The sequence below is a fragment of the Hemitrygon akajei genome, chromosome 7 (genome assembly GCF_048418815.1).
Source record: "Hemitrygon akajei chromosome 7, sHemAka1.3, whole genome shotgun sequence".
Taxonomy (NCBI): domain Eukaryota; kingdom Metazoa; phylum Chordata; class Chondrichthyes; order Myliobatiformes; family Dasyatidae; genus Hemitrygon; species Hemitrygon akajei.
In genome coordinates this window covers 125,933,765-125,947,468 of record NC_133130.1, presented here as the reverse complement: position 1 = coordinate 125,947,468, position 13,704 = coordinate 125,933,765, and the positions used below count along the sequence as shown (strand labels likewise).

The following is a 13,704-nucleotide window of genomic DNA, read 5'->3' as shown; positions in this document are numbered from 1 at the left end:
TGATAGTAGCAGTGAGAAAAGGGCATGTCCTGGATGGTGGGGGTCCTTAATGATGGACACCACCTTTTTGAGGTACCACTCCTTGAATTTAACAGCTCTCTGCAGCTTACTTCGATCCTGTATAGTAGCACCCCCCCCCCCCATACCAGATGGTGCTACAGCCTGTCAGAATGCTCTCCACAATACATCTGTAGAAATCTTCGAGTGTTTTAGGTGACATACCAACTCTCCTCAAACTCCTAATGAAATATAACCGCTGTCTTGCTGTCTTTATAGCTGCATCAATATGTTAGGACCAGGTTAGATCCTCAGAGATATTAACACTCAGAAACTTGAAATTGCTCACTCTCTCCACTTCTAATCCCTCTATGAGGACTAGTATGTGTTTACGCTTTCTGAAGTTCACAATCAGCTCTTTAGTCTTACTGACACTGAGTGCAAGGCTGTTGCTGCGGTACCACTCCATTAGCCTGTATGACTCACGCCAGCTTTCATCACGATCTGAGATTCTGATGAGAATGTATACATACCTTGATAATAAATGTACTTTTAACTCTGAACTTCAAGAAACAGGGAGCAGAACAAGGGATTCACCAGAATAACATATTTGAGAATAACTTTCTGGAAGCCAGACAGAAGGTTGATTAATTCCAGATGAAGCGATAGAACTTGTTACCTCTTTCTTAATCAGAATCAGGTTTAATGCCCCTGGCACATGTTGTGAAATCTGATGTTTTGCAGCAGCAGTACAGTGCAATGAGGTGTAAGGGGTCTCGAGGGAGGGGTAGCACCTCTGGTGAGGGGGCTTGCTGTGCCCATTCCAGGGCAGACTTTAGTCCTCATTTGACACTCAGCTCTCACCTGTGGCTCTACCTATCTACTTTCATGCAACAGTGGTCACAGCCCAGTACACTGCTTCGATAGCCAGGCTAAACCAGGTGAGGGTAGCTAGCAGATCTCATGCCCTGGTGAGACAGGGCCACGCCTGTCCTTGCATGTGAAGTCAGCTCCGGCAGACTGGGCAGATGAGATCTACAGTGAGATCCAACAGCCAGGAAGGCAGCTCTACAACGCTCCGTGGAGAGCAAAGGGTGTGACAGGACACAGAAGCCGTCATGGTCATCCACTGCAACCAAGGAAGTCACCAGCTTGTGACACTTATTTGTACCACTGGATCCAGACTTCTGCCATGGAATGAGTAGAACTGCCGCCCGTGCAGCAGCTTTTCCAATTTAAAAATTCTCCCGCACAGGTTTCTGACATCGTTGGACACGATGGACAACTATCACACATTAAAAAAACTATAAATTACTATAAGAAATATTTTTTTGAAATTAAATTAAATATGTAGTGCAAAATGAGAGCAAAAAAAAGTGAGATAGTGTACATGCGTTGATTGTCCATTCAGAAATCTAATGGCAGAGGGACAAGATGGCAGAAACCATAGGGCAGCATGGTAGCATAGTGGTCAGCACAACACTTTACAGTACAGGGTTCAATTCTCGCCGCTGCCTGTAAGGAGTTCATACTTTCTCCCTGTGACTATGTGGGTTTCCTCTGGGGGTGCTTCGGTTTCCTTCCACAGTCCGTTAATTGATCGGTGTAAGTTGTCCTGTGATTATGCTAGGATTAAATCAGGGGATCGCTGGGACTGCTGGGTGATGTGGCATCAAGGGCTAGGAGGGCCTGTTCCACACTGTATGTCAATCAATCAGACACCAACAAATATAAGGTAAATCAGTGAAATGGAAAAGAGAGGGTTAACAACAACCTCTCAGCAAATTCAGCAACAGTTACAGACATAAACAAAATGTTTATATAAACTCAAAGCAGGGAGTTCCACCTGGAATTTCACACAAGTTAGAATGGTTAGAATATAGGAAGCAACATGTCTGGAATCATATTGGGAGCAGATGCACGCTCTTATGGGAGAAACTCAATTCTACCTTCAGACGAATTGGATAAGTATAGAAAAGCAGTTGTCCACCATCTATGATGATGGCAAGAAACCTTTGTGGGAGAGTTTTTAAAGTGCAAAAGCCCTTGTACTGGAGCAGTTCTACTCTCTCAACCTCAGATGTCCAGGTCCAGTAGTACAAAGCAGCGTCACAAATTGGGGTCTTCGTTCTTGCAGGGGATGACCATGACACCTTCTGTGCCTTGTCATGCCCTTCGCTCTCCATGGAGTGTTGCAGAACTGTCTTCCTAGCCATTGGATCTCACTGCAGATGTCATCCGCCCAGTCTGCCAGAGCTGACTTCGCATGCTAGGGCAGGCGTGAGCCACAGAAACGTAGGAATGGGCCATTTAGATGTGAGATAAGGAGGCATTTGTTTACACAATGGATAGAGTGATTTTGGAATTCAGTGGATGCTGGATCAATTGAAAAATTTACTGAGAAGTAAAGATTTTTACCAAGTAACGATATCCAAGGAGAAAAGTCTCACAGGCAAGCAAACATATTTTCCCTCTTTCTCACACACACATACACACATGCACAAAATGGTTTAATTGATGAGTGGAACTGGTTTATGGGATGGAACGGCCTAATTGTGTTCCTTTCTTAGCTGTTCTTGTCTCTGAGTAATGTATGGCTTTGTTAGAAGCAACTTATAAGAATACAAATATATTTGAGACATTAATTATGGGGGAATAACAGATACTCCTGCTAAAAGAAGAATTTCAATTCCCCCAGAGGAAATACTCAGAGTCTTCCAATCACATCAATCTTCTGGACCAATTAACAGGTGGAATAGAAACAACTCCACTGAATGCCTGATCATCACTGCTCTAAGTGATGATGCGGGGCTGGCAATAGTAGGCACTAAAATTCACACCAGCGCCAAATTAGAAAGGTGCTAATCTTCCAGGGATCCTACTTGCTATCTTCCTAACTATCCCTATAGGATGAAGATATGCACAGGATTGGATTTCAATGTCGAGGCCTTAAGTCTCCATATTTGTCATTGTTAACTCAAGAGAAAAGAACACAGACAAGGAAAGTAAAAGTTGGGTTTAACACCAGTTTAACTATCAGAATCAGAATCTGTTTTGATATCATGAAATTTGCCGTAAAATTTGTTGTTATGTGGCAGGAGTATATTGCAATACATAATAATAAAAACTACGAGTTACAGTAAGTGTCCATTAAAAAATCGGATGGCAGAGTGGAAGCTGCTCCTGAATTGTTGAGTGTGTGTCTTCAGGCTTCTGTACCTCCTCCCTGATGGTAGCAATGAGAAGTGGGCATGTCCTGGATGATTTGAGGGGGGGGTCCTCAATGATGGATGCCCCCATTTTGAGGCACTGCTCCTTGAAAAGGTCTTGGGTACTACAGAGGCTGGTGCCTACGATGGAACTGACTAAGTTTACAACTCTCTGCAGCTTACTTCGGTCTTGTGCAGTGCCCCCATACTAGACAGAGATGCATTTAGTCAGAATGCTCTCTATGGTACATCTGTAGAAATCTGTCAGTGTCTTTGGTGACATTCCTAATGTTCTCAAACTCCCAATGAAACATAGCCATGCTGTGCCTTCTTTGTAGCTGCATCGATATGTTGGGCCAGGACAGATCCTCAGAGATGTTGATTACTTGGCACTAAAGTATTTTCTTTGTTCTAATCGTGTTCTTTCTTGTAAAATTTGTTTAATTACATTTGATTAATGTATTTCTTGTGAATGCTGCTTAGACACTGCTATATGTCTATGATTTTTCATTGCACCTGTGCATACGTATACTTGTGCAGACGACGATAAACTTGATTTTGTCTTTGAACCTCAGAAGTTTCAGAAACACTTAATGTGAAAAAGACTAAGGAGCTGGTGGTGGACCTGAGGAGGGCTAAGTCACCGGTGACCCCTGTTTCCAACCAAGGGGTCAGTGTGGACATGGTGGAGGATTACAAATACCTGGGGGTACGAATTGACAATACTGGTCAAAGGCTGTCTACAAGAAGGGTCAGAGCCGTCTCTATTTCCCGAGGAGACTGAAGTCCTTTAACATCTGCTGGACGATGCTGAGGATGTTCTACTAGTCTGTGGTGGCCAGTGCTATCATGTTTGCTGTTGTGTGCTGGGGCAGCAGGCTGAGGGTAGCAGACACCAACAGAATCAACAAACTCATTCGTAAGGCCAGTGATGTTGTGGGGGGTGGAACTGGACTCTCTGACGGTGGTGTCTGAAAAGAGGATGCTGTCCAAGTTGCATACCATCTTGGACAATGTCTCCCATCCACTCCATAATGTACTGGTTAGGCACAGGAGTACATTCAGCCAGAGACTCATTCCACCGAGATGTAACACTGAGTGTCATAGGAAGTCATTCCTACCTGTGGCCATCAAACTTTACAACTCCTCCCTCGGAGTATCAGACACCCTGAGCCAATAGGCTGGTCCTGGACTTATTTCCACTTGGCATGATTAACTTATTATTATTTAATTACTTATGGTCTTATATTGCTATATTTCTACACTATTCTTGGTTGGTGCGGCTGTAAGGAAACCCAATTTCCCCCGGGATCAATAAAGCAAGTCTGTCTGTCTGGAATGCTCAGATTTGTGCTGCGATGTGATAGTTATTGTTGTGCTGTGGTCAGAATGCTGAGGGTGAAGGGAGTCGCCATGAGCAGCAAACTGGGAAACCACCATTATTCAGCTTACAGAGGAGCTTGGATTGCATCAAGGCAGGTACAAGCATGGAAGTCTTCAGGACACTCCTTTTCAAAGATAATTGGTAGTTGGGACAAATTGGTGGCTTGTTGATATAGAACCTTCAACAACTCAGGAAATGTCAAGTCATTTTATAACCAAACAAGTACTGCTTAAAGTTAAGTGTTGGGATTTATGTATACAGTCCAGTGCAAAAGTCTTAGGCGCATATATATAGCTGGGGTGACTAAGATTTTTGCACAGGACTGCATTTATCAGCGAGGAGAGGAGAATGAGTTTGTAATTCTGGTGGGAGCAAACGATGCTGGGAATGGTGAGGGTGGAGTGCCACGGGAGGGGTGTGGGACAGGTGGCTGAAAAGAGTGCCGGGGCAGGGGTGTGGGGGTGGGAGTGCGGGGGGGGGGGGGGGTGCAGACACACCCAGCCCTGAGACACATCTGGCAAGGTGATTTCATTCCAACAATTGGTTTATTAATCATTACAGAACGTCTCTTTGGTGCTTCCTGCTCTCTTTCCCTTTTCCCAACATGATTCCCCTCTCCCTGCCCCCTTCCCACTCTCAGTCCACAATAGAGACCCATGTCAGAATCAGGCTTATCATTACTCACATATGTCATGAAATTTGTTTTTTTTGTGGCGGCAGTACAGTACAATACATAAAATTACTACAATACTGTGCAAATGTCTTTGGCATGTAAATATAGCTAGGGTGCCTAAGACTTTTGCACAGTACTGCAATAGTTTGGAATCAAATGACTTTGCCAGGTGTCAGGGCTGGGTGTGTCTGCACCTGCGCCAACACCACCCCCCTCCCCCCCGTAGCCTCACCTCTTGCACTCTTTTCTGTCACCTGTCCCACACCCCTCCCACAGCGTTCCACCCTCACCATTCCCAACATCCTTTGCTCCTGCCAGAGTTACAAACTCTCTCTCTCTGCCCCACATTGATAAGTACAGTACTTAGGCACGGTAGCTATATATATGCATCTAAGACTTTTGCACTATACTGTAAATGTATAAAATACATTTGCAAGCCATAAACTGGAAATTATTGTTCAGATCCTAAATGTATACATTAATAGAGCTCTTATAGATAGCGGGGTCAAGGGATATGGGGAGAGGGCAGGAACTGATTGTGTATGATCAGCCATGATCACAGTGAATGGCGGTGCTGGCTAGAAGGGCTGAATGGCCTACTCCTGCACCTACTGTCTATTGTCTATACCAGATGGATAATGGATGATGAACACATCGATCACTACTGCTTTCAAGGGCTGGAGAAAAGTGTCATAGGATTTCATTTTCCCGTTTCTTGGTCTGGGTGTCCTTCTGTAGTTTTCCCATTACCACAAACAGACTGGCTGGGTTGATATGGAGTGAGCTTTATGGTGTTATATTTGTTCCTTTCAAATGAGACCAGATCAACTTTCCCTCTAATATTTTCAGCTGTGCAGACCACCCATTGCTCTGAGCAGGACATTTTTACATGGCCTGAGAGCTGCACAGCACTTTAACACGTGTTGGCGTTCAGAGGGATGGTGACAATGAGCTACCAACTTCCATTCTGTCTTTATTGTTACAATTTGTAACAGTGTTGTAACTTAATACACTGACAATGTAAATATGTTGAAGCTCTAAAATGTTTCAAAGTAAAGGTTGTGATATGGTTATTATTTAGAAAATTTATAAATTATAGTCATTAACAAGTAACTAATTACAGGGTAATTCAATTATATTAACATAGGTATCAAAACATTAGCATTAAAATGGAAAATTCTGGATCTGGCTTGCTCTCAGCCTTCTTCTAAGGAAAACCATTATCAATTCTCCGGCAAACCAGCAGGTGGAGCACTTCCCCAAGTGGAATGCTCCCTCTCAAAGACAATTGGCAGATGAGAGCGAGCAGCTACAAAAGTAACTGAAGAAAGCATCCTGAACTGGCTTTACCAAAAGGAATACCACCAGGAAATGCATCAAATTGTGCACAACCTGAGCAGATCAAAAATAACATCTCCACCTTTCAGACGTGTGTGCTTCACCCACTGCTCTATACACATGACTGTGTGGCTAGGCACAGCTCAAAGGTCATCTATAAATTTGCTGACAATACAATTGAGTGCTGTCGCAGTAACAACCTTGTACTCAGCGTCAGTAAGACCAAAGAACTGATTGTAGACTTCAGAAAGGGTAAGACGAGGTAACACACACCACCAGTCCTCACGGAGGGATCAGAAGCTTCACATTCCTGTGTGTCAATATCCCTGAGGGTCTATCCTGGACCGAACATGTCGATGCAGCTACAAAGAAAGTACAATAGTGGCTCTACTTCATTAGAAGTTTGAGGAGATTCGTTACGTCACCAAAGACCCTTGCAAATTTCTATACATGTACTGTGGAGAGCATTCTAACAGGCTGAACTACTGTCTGGTATGAAGGGTGGGGGGCACTGCACAGGATTAAATAAACTGAAGAAAGTTGTGAACTCAGTCAGGTCCATCATGGGCACTAGCTTCACCACCTCCATCACCCAGGACATGCCCTTTTCCATTGCTACTATCAGGAAGGAGGTACAGAAGCCAAAAGGCACACACTCAATGATTCGGGAACATCTTCTTCCCCTCTACCCATCCAATTTCTAAATAGACATTGAATCCATATACAAAGTTTGTACAAACGTTTGTATATATATAATACACTTTTTTCCTATTATGTATTGCAATGTACTGCTACCTCAAAGGATATAAATTTCATGATAAATGTCGGTGATATTAAACCCAATTCTGATTTGACAGAAAACTTATCCTTTGATTACTGACAAGATACATTATTTTCATTCAGTTGTCTTCAGGTTCACACTTTCACAAAATACGCTTCTCATTCTAGCATTCGAATTATACAGAAAACTGAAATAAGGAAACAGGCCCTTCGCCCCAACTTGCCTGTGACAACCAAGGCCTTACCTGAGTTAGGCTTATTTCTTTCCATTTCCCATATTCCTCTACATCTTTCCTATCTACAGTACTGTGCAAAATTCATCAGCACATATACCAGACATCTCACCCAGCAAAAACTCATTTCAGGGAGGTAGCACCACCACCCCCCGCCCCCCACAACCCCATATCCACCCCCGCCCCCCCGGTCGACCTCCAAGGGTGTATGTATACAGGACATTTGATTATGAAAGAACACAACAATTTATTTGATCACATATTGAAACTTCACACACACATATATATTCCTTGCTGAGAATTTTGTTGGTTGTCTCAATGCTAATAGCTAAATGCTAATACAAATAGCTTTTCTACTTCTTTTGCAAACTTTCCTTGTACTGTGATGTGGCTTGCTTGGCAGATTTGAGCATTTTGTCGGAAGTCTCAACCTCATAGCAGTCTGTGCCAATGAATTTGTTAATTTTGCAAGGCATCAGATTCACAAGATTCAAAATTATATTATCATGGAGTCGTTTTTTTATTCTGTTACAACTTTAAGTAAGTCTACAGGGAGTTTGGCCTCATCATGTAGGACATCAATACAGTAGCTCCTTAGCAGCTAGCCAGCAAGTTTAAATAACATTAGCTATGCTAATAAATGAATGACACCTGTTAAACTCACCTCAATTTATGTCTTTTACAGTCATTCAACCCACCATGGGCAATAGAAAAGTCACTTTTGCAAACAGTGCAGCCAGCAACACAGTGACCCCTATTAGGCAGGGGTACACTTTAGTGTAGTCTGGGGTGAAGTATGCTTTTTTTTGGAACACTCTGCCATGGCGCTGCAGGACACTAAACTGAACTGATGGACAATGAAAGAGAGAGAGGTTGACTGTAAAGCTCGCCCACAGAGAAAACTGATAGGTCCACTTAGCACAAAGAGAGACCCATCAGGATGCTCTCTCTGTCACTCACTCGCTCTGTCTTTCTCTCTCTCTCTCTGTCTCCCTCTCGCTCGCTCAATCTCAAAAAATCGATTTCCGGGATATCGTATATAATTTGCGGGTGTCAGGGAGCTGCTATCCGTATGTGGGAGACTCCCGGAGTTTCCGGGAGAGGTGGGATGTCTGCATGTACTGTTCTGCTGAAGAGTCTCGGCCCAAAACGCCGACTACAAGTGGCCCCCATTTTCCTAAAGTTCACTTTATGACACCTCGCTTTTACAAAAGACTTACATTAGTTACCTGTTTTCGCTAACCAGAGTTCTCACTTTTAAGAAAAAAGGCAGCACGCGCCCCAAGCAGCCAGGCTCCTCCCCCAGAACTACATTCAGCATCAAGCCGCCATTGCTTAAACACATGTCTGTGACCGTCTGTGCTTCATCTCAATTTATTTTGTGCATCCATTAGCAAGATGTGTCCTAAGGTATTGGAAAAGCCTAAGAGAGCTCGTAAGGGTGTTACGCTTAGCGTAAAACTGGATGTAATTAAGCGTTTCGATCGTGTTCACACATTGAACTTGCCTGCATCCACCATTCGCACTATTTACACGCAGAGAGAAAGAATCTTGAAAGCTGCCGATGTTACTATTGGTTCTGCTCGTAGCAAAGTGGTCTCTTTTAGTCTGCTGGGAACTTTTCGGCAGCTTCATAGTTTAACGTTTACTGGAGAGAGTGCTTTGGCTGATACTGAAGCTGCCGAAAAGTTCCCAGTAGAACTGAAGAAAATAATTAAAGAAGGTGGTTATTCGTATAAGCAAGTGTTTAACTGTGACGAATCAGCAATTTATTGGAAAAAATTGCGAAGCACCCCAACCTCCAGTGACTCTATCTAACACACCATCCTCAGTGTGCTCACTGTCTTCCCGATTCCGGTAAGTGAAACTACACTGTACATACATTATTTCTACTTTATATAGGCTGTGTATTTTTATGTGTTATTTGGTATGATTTGGCAGCTTCATAGCTTAAAGGTTACTGGAGAGAGTGGTTCCGCTACGCTAGTAGCGTTACATAGTGAGATTATACGCTACATAGTGAGATTTTCGCTACACTACACAGAGCTGCAATGATTGCAGAAAAATATTTCTACTTTATATAGGCTGTGTATTTATCATATCATTCCTGATAGTATATGTTACAGTTATTTTAGGTTTATGTGTTATTTGGCATGATTTTGTAGGTTGTTTTTTGGGTCTGGGAACGCTCTCAAATTTTTCCCATATTAATAACTGGTAATTGCTTATTCACTTTACGACATTCTGGCTTACGAACTGTTTCATAGGAACGCTCTACCTTCAGATAGCGGGGGAAACCTATATACTCTTTTCCATAGATGCTGCCTGGCTCGCTGAGCTCCTCCAGCATTTTGAGTGTGTTTCTTATTTTTAATGGGTTAAATTGGGTCGTCCTGCTTTGTGGCTGCATATAAGGAGATAAAACTCAAGGTTGTATATTTTGATAATAAATTTACTTTGAACATCCTTGGTTCAGCTCTAGTCCAGCCTTAAAGATCTGAATTTGCCAAAGTAATTTAAAAAATGTTAGGGGCAATTAATTGAATGTGAACTTTAGTCTAATGCTTGGGTTCAAATTCAGTTCCTAAAGTGGGATGAAACTATCTTGTGCATATTTAACAAAAGATCATAAGTGAAACAAGGGTCAGGAAGTAGAGGCGAATGTACAGCTCTTAATTTGACAGTCACTGGGAGTTTCACAGACAAATCGCTATCTGGTTCACCCTGGAGAATATTAAGGATCCAAGATCAACTTTATTCTTAGACCATAAGATATACGAGCAGAATTAGGCCATTTGGCCCATCAAGTCTGCTCTGCCATTTCATCATGGCTGATCCATTTTCCCTTTTGGCCCCAATCTCCTCTCTTCTCCCTGTACCCCTTCATGCCCTGACTAATCAATAATCTATCAACCTCTGCCTTAAATACACCCAATGACTTGGCATCCACACACCACCTGTGACAATGAATTCCCCAGACTCACCACTCTCTGGCTGAAGAAATACTTCCTCATTTCAATTCTAAATGGACGTCCCTCTATTCTGAGGCTGCATCCTCTGGTCTTAGACTCACTCTCTGTAGGAAATATCCTCTCCACATCCACTCTATTGAAGTTTTTCAACATTCAATAGGTTTCAATATGAGTACCCCTCATTCTTCTGAATTCCAATGAGTACAGGCCCAGAGCCATTAAACACTCCTCATATGATAAGCTTTTCAATCCTGGAATCATTTTTGAATCTCCAATGTCTGCACATCCTTTCAATTCTATCACCCTGACCAGGCCAGAGACTGTCTACATCATCTCACCAAAATTCTCTGTCTTGGGCCAGTCTTTTACATGGTCGTCAGGTGTAGCCCATCTTTAAAGATCAATCCTCCCCCAGGGAAGAGACCTTTGGAGCTTCCACTCGTGTTTCTGTAGCTCTGGGATTTTATGGGACAGGGCTGCTAGCTCCATTTCCGACCATCTTTCTTGCGCAGCCAGGATTGGGACCATCCATAGTCGAATTATCAACATAATTCACCACATAACACTTTCCAGAATGGACCTTCCTGAAAAGACAGTTTACGGTGTGGGTAATGTCTACAATGTACTTTTCTGCCTGATTCTTTGCCCTGGATTCATACAAGTCCTGCAGTGATAGTAGACTGTAGCTAATGAGGATCATACTAACGTAAACAAATTGTTCTTCTATCTAAAGCAACACACGAAATACTGGACGAACTCAGTAGGTCAGGCAGCATCTATGGAGGGTAAAGTCCTCATATTCACCTTGTATTCCATCTGTAGTCTTCAACTTGATAACACAAACATCAATTTCTCCAAATTACAGTAATCACTCCCCTCTGTTTCCCTACTCCCTTTAAAAAATTCCTCCATTCTGATCACCCTGTCACCACTTCTCTTCTGCCCCCTCCTCATGAACTGCCCATCACCTTCCACTGGTTCCCCACAATCTTCCCTTTATTCCATGGTTCATTGTCCTCTTCTATCAGATTCCTTCTCTTTCAGACCTTTACCACCTACCAGTATCTTTCTTTTCCCTCATGCCTCAACCACTGATCTTACCCCTCACCTGCTCTCACTTATCACCTGCCAGCTTGTGCTCTCCTCGCACTGTACCTTCTTATTCTGGCTTCTTCCCCCTTCCTTTCCAGTCCTGATGAAGGGTCTCGGCCCAAAGTACTGACTGTTCATTTCCCTCCATAGATGCTGCCTCACCTGCTGAGTTCCTCCGGCATTTTGTGTGTGTTACTTGTTTTTTAATAATTGTGCAGAACAAACTGGAACTTGCAGCATTCATCACACTTAGAAATTACCTCAAGCTACAGGACGTTTGATCAATAAATGTGTGAAAAAATTGACAGATCCTACGTTTTTGGAAAACAATTCCCAGACAATCTTTTACTTTTCAATTAAAACTGATAAAAGATTCAAATTTAATTCCAGCTTACTGCAAAATAAGAGATAAAAATCTTCAATTAATTATTGCAGGCAAAGCCTTAAACCTACCCTGAATCCAGATGTTTTAATAGAGATAGCAAGTATGTGGTATAGATCTCAAATAAAATGGATTTTCTGTTTTTTTTTGTGCTGGGTGAGTAAGATTACCATCAGCTTGAACATGGGTTTTGTTTTACTGGTCGACAAGAGTATTCAGTTGTGTTTGTATATTATCTTCCACAAAAAAAATCCTCATATCACGAAGATAAAGTGACTCCAACATTAGAGCCAAGCTGTTGAGAAATGTAATTAAATTATAGCGAGAATCCCATCTGGAACAACCATCTGTGGAGCTAGCTTCAGACAACCAATGAACAAATATGAATCACACTCTGAATTCTGCATCTACTCGTGTGGTGTTTGTTGGGTGTTGAAGATGAAAACAATGATTTCTTTTTTTTAATCATTTTCACACGGGCTGCATTTAGCCTACAGTCAGCATCCGGCTACATTAGTCTGTCTTGAGACGAATCCCCAAGTTTCAAGATTCAAAATGTATTTATTATCAAAGAATGTATAGATTATACAACCTTGAGATTTGTCTGCTTACAGGCAGCCACAAAAGCAAGAAACCCGAAAGAACCCAATTAAAAAAATAAAGACTAGCAGCTATAGTGTGGAGAAAGAGGGAAAAAGAACACACAAATCATGCTAACAATATAAGTGAGCAACAGCATTCCAAACCAAACTGAGTCCTCAGATCAGAATCCTTGGAGCAGTCCAGAGTAGGACCAAAGCTTTGGTATCAGTTCATCATATCAGCGGGGCTCTCGCAGACACAAAGCACAGCAGCCAGTGCAGTCTCACAACTTCAGCATTGCAGAGAGAGGAGTGAAAATTTGGCCCTTTTGTATCGTAACCGTTGAAATTTCAACTTGCAAAGCCACGAGACTCCAAACGTGACACTTCAGATCACCTTTAACCATCAATTTTTCAGATTAGTCTGCTGTCACGCATCATCACTTCCAAAATTAATGCTGCAATTCTTTCAAAACTGCCTGGAATGGACACCTTGAGGCCTGACCTTATGATGCTTTCTAACATCATGATAGAAGACATGAATTATATCAGTAACATGGACTACACTGCCTCATTCCTCTTAAAAGACAGGCCATTTTAGTGAGTTACTCATTCATCGTCATACTAATCTTGGAACTGACACAATGTGACTACGTACCTCCATATAATTCTAGTCTTTTTCTACGTGAGCAATCATTTCAGAGCTGTTCAGATACTGTGACATTGATGAAGGAGCATTCCCCAGAGATTTATGAAACTCCTGTAAAATCAAAATCTGCCTGCAGGTTCCTTTGGGTAAAATTCAACTTATTCCTTTCTGATTGATCTGAAGGAGGCATGGTTTTGGGAACAGCACACACAATAAAAATTACACAAGCGGTTGCTGGCTGATAAATAAAATAAGAAATTGGAACTATGTGCTGGAAATGAGTGAATAGCCAGAACTCAAATAGGACCTCATTCACAATTTTCTGACAGGTCACTGAAAGAGACTAACACACACAAAATGCTGGAGGAACTCAGCAAGTCAGGCAGCATCTATGGAGAGGAATAAACAGTCGAC

General features: G+C 42.4%; 1 protein-coding gene across 5 annotated transcripts in view; it reads right to left on the bottom strand.

The window, feature by feature from the left end:
- The window catches only part of tango2 (transport and golgi organization 2 homolog (Drosophila)), a 259,000-nt gene that overhangs the window by 54,049 nt on the left and 191,247 nt on the right, over positions 1–13,704 (bottom strand). The window lies entirely within an intron of this gene.